The following is a 13,019-nucleotide window of genomic DNA, read 5'->3' as shown; positions in this document are numbered from 1 at the left end:
GCCTGCCTGGTAAGCATAAGGTACTGAGTTTGATCCCCAGGACACCACTTCCCCAAAAATGATCCTTAACTGAATTACTTCTGTGATGACAATATTTTGAAATCAAGTCACATTCAGGATATAGAACATTACAACTAGGATATGACCGTTTTTTGGTGGAGAAATAGTTATGTTGTTACCAACATTAAGCTCTCTTATCAACTAAGTACCTTATGTAAATCTTCATGAAGTTTATGTGTTGCTTGTATATTTTTTTTTTCTGCCAGAATCTTGTAAATAGACTGAACTGAATAGGAAATACCTCTTTTGGGGGTGGGCTGATGAGACAGAGTCTCATTGTGTCATTGTTCAGGCTGCCCTTGAACTTACCAGGTAGCTCAGGCAAACCCACAGAGATCTACTCAGCCTCCTGAGTTCTGAGATTGCAGGGCACAAGCTATCACACCCAGCTACAAAGTATGTCTTACACCACTGGGTTTGAATTAGGGAATTTGCATTTATTCTCATTACAGATTTATATATGTGACATAATTTTCAGTAAAGTTATTACAGATTTTAGGATTAGCCATATCACTGAGGAATTTAATTATAGTTAGTATAAGGAGTCAATAGGATTATGACCATTGAAGTATACAGTACAATACCTGGTACATGGTAGACACTTAGTCTGTGTACGATAGACATATTACTGAGGCAATGTATGAATCAAAGAGCACCAGACAAGTGAATGAAAGGAAGATTTGGAGAAGGGAGAAAAACTAAACAGGCATAGTAGTGATATGTAACAGGGTGGTGAAGGGCTGACATTGGAGTGAAGGACTGTGTCAGCTTCAATTTCAAAATATTTCCAAGGAAAACTAAATCCGATGCACAGGGAAAAGGGTGGGAACCTCTTCAAGAGTAAGTCTAGAGGGTGTATATGTTGGGGCATCGTCAATTTTGCTGGAAGTGAAATTATCTGGGGAAAGATAAATAGGATTTTTGAAGGAAGAGGGTTGACCTAGGTGAACATTTTGTTTAAACACTAAAGAAGCATAGTTATACCAGGGGTGAGAAATCCAAGCTCAGACAGATCTTTGGCTCACCAGTCACTGCTGGTCATATTGACAGGACTACTGGGTACAGACATGGCACTGCAAAAGGTTTAATCTATCATGTTGTGATTTGTTATGTTGCGTTACACTGTGGTCCTCCCTTATGGTCCATTTGCTTCCTGAAGTTTCAGCTGTAATCTACTGCAGGCTGAAGATGTTAAATGAGAGTTTCAGATATAAGTAATTAATAAGTTTTAAGTTGCCTGCCAATTAGCATGAAGAAGCTTGGCACAGTCTGCTCCATCCTGCCTGGAATACGAATTGTCTCTCTGTCCAGCATAACCACACTGTACATGATAACCCTGTATGGTATCAGAGTGAGGCAGGGTCTTTTTAGGTCACTAAATTGTCAAACGTGAGGTTCTCCTGCCTCAGCCATATAGCACTGCAGTTACAGACCTACACTATTGCTCTCAACCTAGGTAAACTTGACATGGTTCCTCCAAATAGTAATGTTAGGAAAAATTATAACAAAATATCACAACAAGGATTGGAATCACTGCCATCAGTAAATTTAACCTATATTTTCCTAGTTTTACCTGTACTCATTTCTGCATGTATGTATTTAGCTCTAGATATTTTTGCCACTTGGAGCTATCAAAACTCAATGACATTGAGCAATTCTGCAAACAAAAGCTCTGTGGTTGTCCTTTGTAATCATTTCCAAGGCGTGAAGAGGTATTTTTGAGATCCAGCTAAGAGAAACTGAAAGAGATACACTTATGTTGGACATAAATATGCACTTACATAGCTTTTTCTCATACCCTGTACAGTTAGGTCATTGCAAATCACCTCTTTGAAAGAAACTTTTCTCAAAATATTCCCAGAGTTTAATTTCACAGCAAAAGGAAAAGCTAGGATATATAGGAGAGAACACAGAGAAACGGACACATATTATGCATTGTTGGTGGGAACATATAGCGGTACACTCACTGTGGAAACAATACGGGGGCTCCTCAGAAATTAAGAATGTCTACCACATGACCCAGCAGTCCTACTGTTAGGTGTGCTGAAACTGGGATGTGGAAGTCAGCATTCTTGGGTTAATAGCAGAGTTACTGATAATAGCTAAGGTTTCCAACAATGGATAAATGCACAGATAAAATGTGTGCAGTAATGGGTGAATTTACAGAGATGCCATGCTACATACAATGGAATGTTATTCAGCCATAAAGAGATATCCTGCACTGCAGCAGCACGGACAAGTGTGAAGAGCACTGTGCTCATGACAGAGACATGGAAAGACAAATACAGCATGATCTCACTTCGATATGGAATCCTGGATGAACTCAGACAAACAGAGGAGAAGGTGGTTATCAGGGAAGGAGATGAGAAGGTTTTGGCTAAATATACAAACTTTTGGAGACTCACCATCCAGCCTATTATTTAATAAAAATGTATTTAATGCTAGAATGTCGGTAAGCAGGCAGATCTTAAGTGTTCTCCCCCCAACATCAATCATATGAGATAATAGGTACGGTGATCGGCTTGATTTCACAATGTGTATGTATGTCAGACCATCACATCGTGCATTTTGAATTTGCATAATTTTTGTTAATTATTCCTTAATCAAGATAAAATAACTAGGAAAAGTGGTGAAGCTCCAGAGATTTTTTATCATCCTACGACTGTGCTGTATGGCAGTCGGCCTGGGAGCCTATTTCGTTAAAGTTCTCTCTCTAGAGGCACTGATTCAGTATAAAATACACGTACAGTTATATGAGGGATGTATTTGGTAGGTTTACAGGGCCGGCCTTGGAAGAGTCACACCGCTGTCTGCGGGACCAGACAGAGAAAAATCCCCAAGGACGGTTTGTGCCCTGCAGAACCGAAGGAGACCAGTAACAGCTGGAAAGGAAAGGCCCCACAGCTTCGTGGAGAAAGCTGAGAAACCTGCACTGGAAGCCTGAAAGAACTGGAAACCAGTGTTGGAAGGTCATGGTAAAACCTGTAGCTCCTCTGAACAAAGGGCAATGCACTGTTTTCTTTTTTATTCTGACCAATCTCCAAGCTCGTTGGCTGGCTACACCCAGATCCATTGGCTAGCCTGCACGTCCATCATCCACAGACACTCCTAGAAGTTACTAATTTGCTAGGTGATTCCTAATCAAGTCAAGTGGATACATCACAATTCACTCTCTTGGAGCCCTTTGGGTCATACAAGGACTGACAAAAAGGAAAATTGCTGAAGTTCGTAACATTGACGAAGTGAGATTTTATAGACTCTATTCAAAAGCCTGACAGAAAAATTCTAACACAAACAAGATGCAGATTTATGCAAGAAGTTGATAAAACATAACTGCTCCATTTTACCTGTGATATCAAAGATACATTGGGATAGTTCATCAAAAACTGAGACAATAAAAATATCACCAGATTTGAACCTGTTGGTAGATGTCTTATTTTGACACCTTTAAATTTATTTATTCAAGTACTGAGTGAAAATCCATACTGAGATGTAGAACCTTAAATTTAAATTGGAAAGCTGAATAATCAGGAAAGGGGAAATTAGTCTTCTTTTGAGAACTACAAAATAATGATTTTTTAGATTATTGAGAGAATTAACTTACTCAAAGTAAAATGTACACTTCAAACAGAAGCAGCAAAACATTTTTTAGGTGGCTGGATAATTTAATTAATGAGGAGAAATGAACTACATTCACAGGAAGTGTTACATTTACCATTAGCATTATTTGAAAAGTGACATTAATGTTTGTTAAAAAATAAAACAGTGTTTACCACTTGTCCACAACAGATGAGATAATGAAAAATTCAGGAGTCTTTAAGACTAGTGGCCAATCAATAGATCTTGAAATGCCATTAATCCTACAACTTGTTAATGAAAGAAACTTAACAGACATTTCCCTAAGTTTGACAAAGTCACTCAAAAGTCTACAGGCCGTTAGGAAAAGATGGTAGTGCTATAAATAAAAAACAAAGCATTGACATCACCAACATTCACACAGCCATGCTACGCTGAAACCTGTACTTAATCTCCTTCGCAAAGATATGCAATGAAATAAAGACCACAGAAACCATCCAACAAAAATGTCTTTATGTAAAAACTCAAAAACTGATTAAAGATGTGGAGTATTTAATTAGTGAAGATTTTTCTAGATTTGTGATGTTGGCAGCACTCTCTTGCTTTTAAAAATGCGTTCTATAGAGCAAAGAATAGATTGTGTATGCATAGTTACCCAGATTAGTATCCATAAAAGTGTGCTCTACAGCGTCCCCTGCTGTCTCTCAGGCAGTGCCTAGCAGGAGCCATTTCTGGAGACTCCTCTCAGGTTCCTTCCACCCCTCTGATTCCTTTACCACTCTGTCCTTCTCTTCTGGACCATGGCATCATTGGTCCTGGTTTGGAACCATCTGTTAAAGAATTGACATTGCTTGAATTTGCTCTTTTCCTGAACTTGCTAATTAGCTTGCCCATCTTGTCATATATTTATTTTTTCTTTTTAAATTAAGCTTCTTGGTACATTTTAGATACACATAATGATCTCATTAATCACAGGGAATTTGTAGCTGTGCATGATAGATCTTGATTCTTCTTGTTTTTCTCATTCCCTACCTTCCATTAAGCCTCTCCTCTTCCTTATTTATAAAGTGTTGTTTCTATTTTATCCTTTTCTCATTTTTCTTTTCCCTTCTTCTCTTTGCTTCTCCTCCTCCCTAGTTCCTCTTCTCTTCTGAAAAATTTCTTCTTATTTCACAATATCTATTATATGTTTTGATCCTTATTTACACTTTGAGTTTCTCATGCCAGAGAGACAATGTGATATTTACATGGGTGACCAATTTATTTCATGTAATAGTATGGTTTCATGGTACATTCATTTGCCCACAAATAGCTGAACTGTTATCCTTCTTTATGGCTGAGTAGTATTCCACAGAACAAGATTCAGTAGTTGCTGTGTGTAAAGTCTGTAGATGTTTCACAGGAGTTTCACGAAGCCTTTGCCATCACTTTGGAGGGATCATCCACTGCCATCTCCAACTGTAGAAGAAACTGCGTTGAGGATCTGAGAGTCACTAAAAACTCTCAGAGCATCTCTTCTCACATCCTCAGGTAGCAAGGAGTAATCTTAATAAGCAATGTGAGAAAAGCTGAGTTCAACATAGGGTGGTAGCTGCCAAGTTGCTGCCACCCCACTATAGAAAGTAGAATCATCCTAGTTCACCTGCCCCTATCCTGCCCTTTGTCATGTGAAGATCTTACTTTAGGGATGAGGATGGACTCTTGCAAGCTAAAGAGCGCTCATACCTCCACATCTTATCAGTGATATCAACTGAGAGACACCCTGCATGGGAATCTCTAGGGAGCTGGGTAGCCAGGGAAACAGGCCCTGAGTCCCGACTTCCACCATGACTCAGGACTCTTTTTTGGTTGATCTTTCTCTACAAGGCTTTTCATTCCTTCAGTTTCTGAGCTGGTGGGTAAGGATGAAATTTTCATCTTGCAACATGTGTCCCCTCTGCATGTTAGAAAGACCAAAAAAAAAAAAAATTCTAAAATAGGAGCTCATATGGGTCTCATCTAGACAAATGGGATTCTCTAGATTCTGCTGACTGGGTTCATCTGAATTTCTAGACTTGTTTCCCTGTGTTAGCTCCTTTTCTTTCACTGATGAGACAAAGTAGTTAATACCCAAAGTTAAAAGAGGAAAATGTATTTAGCTCAATTCATTGAGGTCTCATTCTGTAATCATCTGGTTCCAAGTCAGCATGGCACATAGCAAAGGGGCAATAGGTCATGGTGGAAGAAGTTAGTAAAGGTAGAGATAGGAAGGGAGGGAGACAGAGAGAAAGAGAGAGAGAGAGAGAGAGAGAGAGAGAGAGAGAGAGAGAGAGAGAGAAACAGAGAGAGAGGCCCTTTCTGTCCCTAGAGCATGTGTAGCACTCATAGCTTTAATCTCAGCATCAGACCATGAATCGGTCACAAACTGTAGATCCAGCCACCTCTGAGAAGCCCACTCCCACAACTGCATTAGGCTTTTGGTGAGGGAAACATCTCAACACAAGCCATAATAGCTCCTTACTCCTGAGTTTGAAGATAATGTTTCATTTTCGATAGAATGATCCTTGTCTCTCTCTCTCTCTCTCTCTCTCTCTCTCTCTCTCCCTCTCTCTCTCTCTCTCTCTCAGAGGTAGAGAGCAAACAATTCTAGCTTTAACTTGATGTCTATATTTCAGACATCTATTAATCATTTATCTATGTGTTATCTAATTATCTTTTATAATTTTATTAAACTTATAATCTTGCCTCTGGAAAAATTGAAAGAATAAAGTTTTGAAAATTTAGTTCACTATAATAATTCTAAAATCTTCTAGGGTAGCACTGTCATTTAGCATGTGGTATATAGTCGTGTTGTAGACTAAGTCAAATCATGATGAATAGCTCAATTAGGATTCCTTTTTTCTCTAATATTAGTGTATTTTCAGGTGTATGGTCTAGAAAGAATTTAATAAGATGCCTCGTTTCAGCAACTTTAGGACATAAAATCAGTGAGACAGCAAGGCTAAGTGTGCCTTCTAACTGACCCTGAGATGCACAGCAATGATGGAGGAGGCAGTTTCACAAAGGGGTGGACTGTCACAGCTGGGGATGTAGAAAACACAGAGTCACATGTGCTCTAACACAGTGGGCAGAGAAGCAGCAGACGTGGATAAAGGCGGAGGAGGTCAGGCTGTGCAGGTTTTTGTCCACTTCTATACACCATAAAAAGAAAAGCATATACAAAGTGTGAGACAGAGAAATGCCTTGAGCTAACCCTTACTCGGGGGAGTCACATTCACTGTGCTGAGAACAAACAGGAAGAGAGTGGAGACAGGAATACTGCATTATCATCATCACTTCAGCAAAGAACTGCCGTGTTTCAGGGTGTAAACCCTGGAAGAGGAGAGAGCTGGCAGGCATCTGGATATAAGTGAAAGTATAGCTCTTACGATGCCCTGGGCAGACAGTCTCAAGAGCAAGGGGTTAACAGAGGAGTCAGCGATGACAAGTTTGTCCTGATCCACAAAGCTTGGACTTGCCATTAGCTAAAACGGAAGCAAACATTTCATGTTTTCCAAAGATAATTATTGATATTTCTAATTCATGCCCAATGGAATTACTGAATACGCAGAGAGACAAATGAAACTGGAATAAAAAAAAATACACATGGGCTACAAATCAACTTTCCAGCATAGATGATATTGATTATGTATTTCAGCTTCAAGTAAGATTTCAGAAAAATGGACCTAGGTGTCTGAATATGTTTTCAAAACTGAGATGATGTGTGTATGAATGAAGTTATTACTAGAACCCAGTTATTTACCTCATGTGCTTCTCAGGCAAACTACTATCCCAGAGATAACCAACATCCCACCTTTTAACAACGTAGATGACCTTCCTGTTTTATCACATTCACTGATTTTGCCTGCCTGATTTTCTTCAGTCTCACACTTATCTTGGATAGCCAGGCCACTGTAGCCCACTCATTCCTACTAGTCTTTTAGAGACAAATGTAACAGTTGATTCTGCCACTATTTCTGATGGGCATTTGATGATACCCAGTTGTCTTAGGAGGTGGTATATTTCTAAGAAGTTATGGAAGCAGGGAGCTCTTTTTCAAATGTGAAAGGGGATAAATGATGGAGGAAAGGAAGATGGAGTGGGGGTAAAAGGAATGGAAAAAAGATTCAAGAAAACAAAACAGAAGTAGAAATTTTGCAAGTAGGAAATGGACAAAATGAGAAAAGAATTAAGTTGTGTAATGCACACGTACCAGCCCAGCACACTAAAGATAATCTAATGTACGAGCAAAAATTAGAACTATGGGTTTTTCCAGATTATCTAGTCTGCTGATATATAGTGGTCCATAGCACTCTCATAATCCTTTTGTTTCTGTGGTTTACTTTTTAATCTTAAGAACGTTTCCACCTGTTTCTAGCTTTCTAAATTTTGTCTCTAGTTTTTAATTTTGTTAATGTTTTGTGCTATGTCTGTTGAGCTAATAATATTTTGTCTTTAGTTTTTAATGTGTTATACAGCTTTATATTTTTAATATTAAAGCACCATTTTTATAGACATCATTTATGTACAATGTAGTTACAGTTCTATGCATGACTAGAGTGGCTTCACTAAACTTTTATTTATCATTTTCATATCTATGCTAAGAGGAGGTGTGCTCTGTTCTTTTCCTTTCTCATAATGTCCTTTTCCATATTTAATGTCAAGGTTATACAGGCTTTGAAAAACATATTGGATTTTCTCTACTTTTACATTCTTGGGGAAGAATTTGTAGGAATTCAAATGTGGATTTTAAGAATTCATGACAGAACCTAGCCAAATGGGAAGGTCCTTGTGCAGCGATTTTAAATGGCACAAAATCTTTTGTAGATAGAGAATTACTAAGATTTTCCTTGTTTGTGTCAGATTTGAGATGATATAGGGTATAATGATTCATTTTGAAATTTCAGTGATATTTAGAATTCATTTGTAATATGGGAATAATCTAATCAATACTATAGTTACAAAAATTTCTTGGTGAGATTTAGCATTCGAGTTTCATTTTAATAATTATAGTATCTATGCTGCTGAAGCAAAGAGTGCTGTAAAAATTATAGAGACACAGGGTATAAGACATTGCTTATATTTATTTAAAAATGTAAACCTTGGCAAACTTGCCCGCTGTAAATATCATAACTCACATAGGTGTTTTAACATATTAAAGATAATATATAATATTACCTTATCACATTTGTTCAATATGTTACTAAAACTCTTAAAACATAAAGTTGGATATAAATCAGAAATAAATTCACAAGGATTTAAAGGTAGAAAATGGTATTTCTGTCTATGATTGTTAAATTTTGTTTGTGATGACACACATTCAAAAAACATAAAAATTGTTATTAGCATTAATTATTGAACATAGGAATTCTGTGGAAATATTATTATCTGAAATTCTCAAAATTTATATTTCTATACATAGGTAGTAAACAGAAAATACATCGTTTTAATGTATTATTTCTAACAGAAACAACATATTAATAATTAAGAAACTAATTTACCATTGTGTGCACAAATGCTTGGAAATTTAAACTTAAAATATTCTTTGAATAAAAGTAAAGATATATCATGTTTATTGGGAAGAATATTGAGAAACTTATTGTAGACATAACCAGTTCAAAATTAATTTGTGTTACAAATTCTTAATCTTTTAATTTGCATGAATTTTAAAGTCTTCAAAAGCATTGAAAATCTCAGAAAGCATTTTGGGGCATTGCATCTCTTAATATGTAACAAAATAGAGAACGTAGAAATAAACCACACACTTATAGCTCCGTGATTGTTGTCCAAAACAAAACACTGGGAAGGACATTCTTTCCAAGAAATGGTGCTGGGAAACTGGATGTCCACATACAGAAGCGTGAAATTACCCTCTACCTAGCTACATATAAATGTCAAACTTTAGATGGATTAAAAACATTAGTGTAAAATTGAAAAAGAGAGAAATCAGGAAAATACTCTGTGATGTTGGTCTGACCAAGAACATTTGGACAAATACATAAAAGCACAGGAAGCAAAAGAAAAAAAAAAGACAAATAGAATTATGTCCACCTTGCTAACAACAAAGGAAACAATGGAAAGAAGAAACAACCTAGAATGTAGGAAAAATAATTGTAAACCATTCATCTCTCAGAAAGTTAATATCCAGAATATATAAAGAATCCCAAATTCTCAGCAGCAAAATCCCAAAGAATTCACTGAAAAAAGAGGAGAGAATATGAACAGGTATTTTTAGAATGAAACTACATAAATGACTAAGTATGAAAACAAAATGGCAGTAATCTTAAAGGAAATGCAAACTGAAACCAGAATGAGATTACTTCAACAAGAAAAGATAAAATGGATAAGCGCTAGCAAAGACGTGGAGAAAGAGGAACTCACACATTGTTAACACATGTAGATTAATTTAACCAACATGGAAAACCTTTATGGAGTTTCCTCAAAAAATTAAAAGTAGATTGACTATCTGACTCAGCAATACCACTGCTGGATACACATCGGAAGGAAATGAAATCAGCTGATCAAACCTGTCTGCGTTTTCATGTTTGCCTTGAACTATTCACAACTACCAAAGTATTGCACCAACTGGTCTGCCCAGTAATGGGTAAGAAAATAGTACACACTCACAATGACACAGTATTGAGCCACACAAATGATGAAATCCTATCAATTATGGCCTCATCCATGGGCAAATAGGGCACAATCTTTAGTGAGGCAACCCAGGCACAGCAATGCAAATAGTCAAGATTTCCCTTAAGGTGGAATCTGAAAAAGCTTAGTTCACTGGAATAGAAAGCAAAGAAGTGCTACGAACAATGGCTGGAGCATGTAGGGGATGGGAGAGAAGGGAAAGATGCTGGTTATCAGATATAAAGTCACATTTAAACAGCAGGAATAAATTCTGGGTTCTACCCAACATTAGGACAATTTTTAATAAAAAAAATTGCTGCATATTTCAAAAGAGCTGGGCTTGAGTATGTTGAATATTCTATTCACTAAGAATTGATAACGTTTGTGAGGGTAGACAATGTCAATATTCTCACTTGAACAGTACACAGTGCACAAATGTATCCAAATATTACAGTGGCCTCTGAAAGGATAGGTCGCATTGTCTATGTAAAACAAAGCAATCTTCTGAAACTGTTTTTTTTTTTTTTTTTTGGAATGAGAATTGAACTCAAGACCTTGCATTGCCAGGCAGGTGTTTTGTCGCTGAGCTGTATCCCTGGTCCCTAAGACAAAAAAAAACTACAATGAATTTTTAGCATGCTGTGAACCACAGCAATTATCCTGTTTTCAATCTCCAATGATTTTGTTTTAGCTGAAGTGTCTAAAGAGAATAACGCATTTTGTAGCCACGATTTCATAAAGAAGTTTGAATACTGTCTACAATGTTTTAGGACAGCTGCTATAGCTCTTTGATCTTATTTTTGGAACTGCTGATTTACATAGTTGAATTCCTGCCCTAGTTACTTTTTACTCCTTGCTGGGATAAAACACCTGATACCCAAAGTGAAGGAAGGAAGAGTTTATTCCTTATAGTTCTTAAAGGTTTCAGTCCCTACTCAGTTGGCTCCGAGGCTGGGTAACATGACTGACCGCAGTTCACGGTGTCTGCAAACAGCAAGGCAAGAATCTGCAAGAGAGAGAGGCAGCCTCCTTCCCACCATTACGTCACATCCTGGCTCCACCCCTGGGCGGGTGTAGCACTCACACCACCAATCTGAGCGCTAGACAACGAACCAATCACAAAGACATGACTGCGAGAGGCTTGGAGGCCCTTGACGCAAACCACGACAATTGCCAAGTTTCAGGTATTGTGTGTCTGTGTGTACATGGAGGTGGGAGGTTATATCTTTATTTTATTTACCAGAACACAAAACATTATTTTCCAAAACTATAGAAACACACATGCACATGTAATTGCACACACTTGCTACTTTGGGGTTTTATGCATGTTATTTTAAGGCTGAAGCTGAGTCTTAAATCTCAGGAAAAAGAAATAATCTTAAATCTCATGAAAAGGAAACACCAAAAAGTTCTAATTTTACCCCCTTCCCAATAATGTAGGCTTTACAGTTCTACCGAGTTCTACTCATTATTGACAGTTGACCGTGGAGGCTGTGGTTACTTTTTAGTATTGTTTCTTTCCCCTTTCAATTCTTGCTATTTTTGTTTCAGATGTCAGGGCAGCAGCGTTCACTGTGCCTTTCTAGCCATTACAGTGTTTGATGCAGGGTCACGTTCTCTATTATAAACCGCTCCTCTTTGTCTCCTGCAGCAACTCCTGCCTTACAGTGTCTTGCATGAGGCCTCTGTCTCCCTTTCGCCAGTTACCTGCGTGGAGTCCAGGCCTTCGCGGCTGCTTACATCGCCTGGTGGAGTAAGGGACTTTCCAACAAAGCACATGGTGGCAGCATACTTTTTATGGATTCTGATGATCTTCATCTTTTAAATCAGGCTTTATTTCAATTTTATGAAAAGTAATTACTCATAAAGAAGCACTTCTACCATTTCGCGCTTATTTTCTAAATGTTGTATCATTTATGTTCCTTAATTCCTCCTTTACCACATTCTTTTGCTATTAGTGTTTCTAGGGGGCCATTTTGGCTAGCTTTTTATTTTTCTATATTCTCAATTTAAAATTAAATTCTTTGATGGTTAGCTTTGAAAGTCAAACTACCACCTTGAATTTGTACAAATATAATTTGCATTACTACCAAATGCTTTTTTCTTTATTTTTTTCTGTTCCTTGAACAGGATAATCTCAACTGCTCCATCTTTAAATCTGTCAGTTAATTCTTTTGCATAGTTCAATTTGATCTTCAACCCTTGAGGTGAAGTTTTCAATTGTGGTATTGTGTATTTAATTCAAGAATTTGATATCTTTAAGAGTTCTCCTTACTGATACATTCTTTTCTTGATTTTTTAAAGAGAAAAAAATAATAAAAATGAAAGAATGTTTCAAAACAGGTTAGGAGTAGAGTTACAGTTAAAACATCGCAAATGGTTGTTTTCATAGTAGTCATTCAGAGTACAATAAATAGGCATCACATCTTGTCCAAACAATATTAGCACAAATCTTTCATTTCAATCAACTAATAGAAACTAGCCGTGTATCTTAACTATCTTGTGTATAATTACATTTTTTTCTCTTTCTTCCTTTCCCCTTTCTTCCATCATGATTTGTCTTTTCAACAGTTTCCTCCCAATTCACAATATCCGTTGCACATTTTGGATCTAAATAAGAACCACTAACTCAGTTTCTCATACTGAGACCATATGATCATTACACATACGGGCCTGATTCATTTCACTCATGAGTATGGTCTCCAGTTTCATCCGTTTACCTATGAAAGTCTTCG

This window comes from Cavia porcellus, unplaced genomic scaffold, assembly GCF_034190915.1.
Source record: "Cavia porcellus strain 051 isolate PalLab524CR breed Dunkin Hartley unplaced genomic scaffold, mCavPor4.1 scaffold_23, whole genome shotgun sequence".
Taxonomy (NCBI): Eukaryota; Metazoa; Chordata; class Mammalia; order Rodentia; family Caviidae; genus Cavia; species Cavia porcellus.
The sequence above is the reverse complement of the archived record's forward strand: the minus strand, read 5'-3'. Positions refer to the sequence as shown.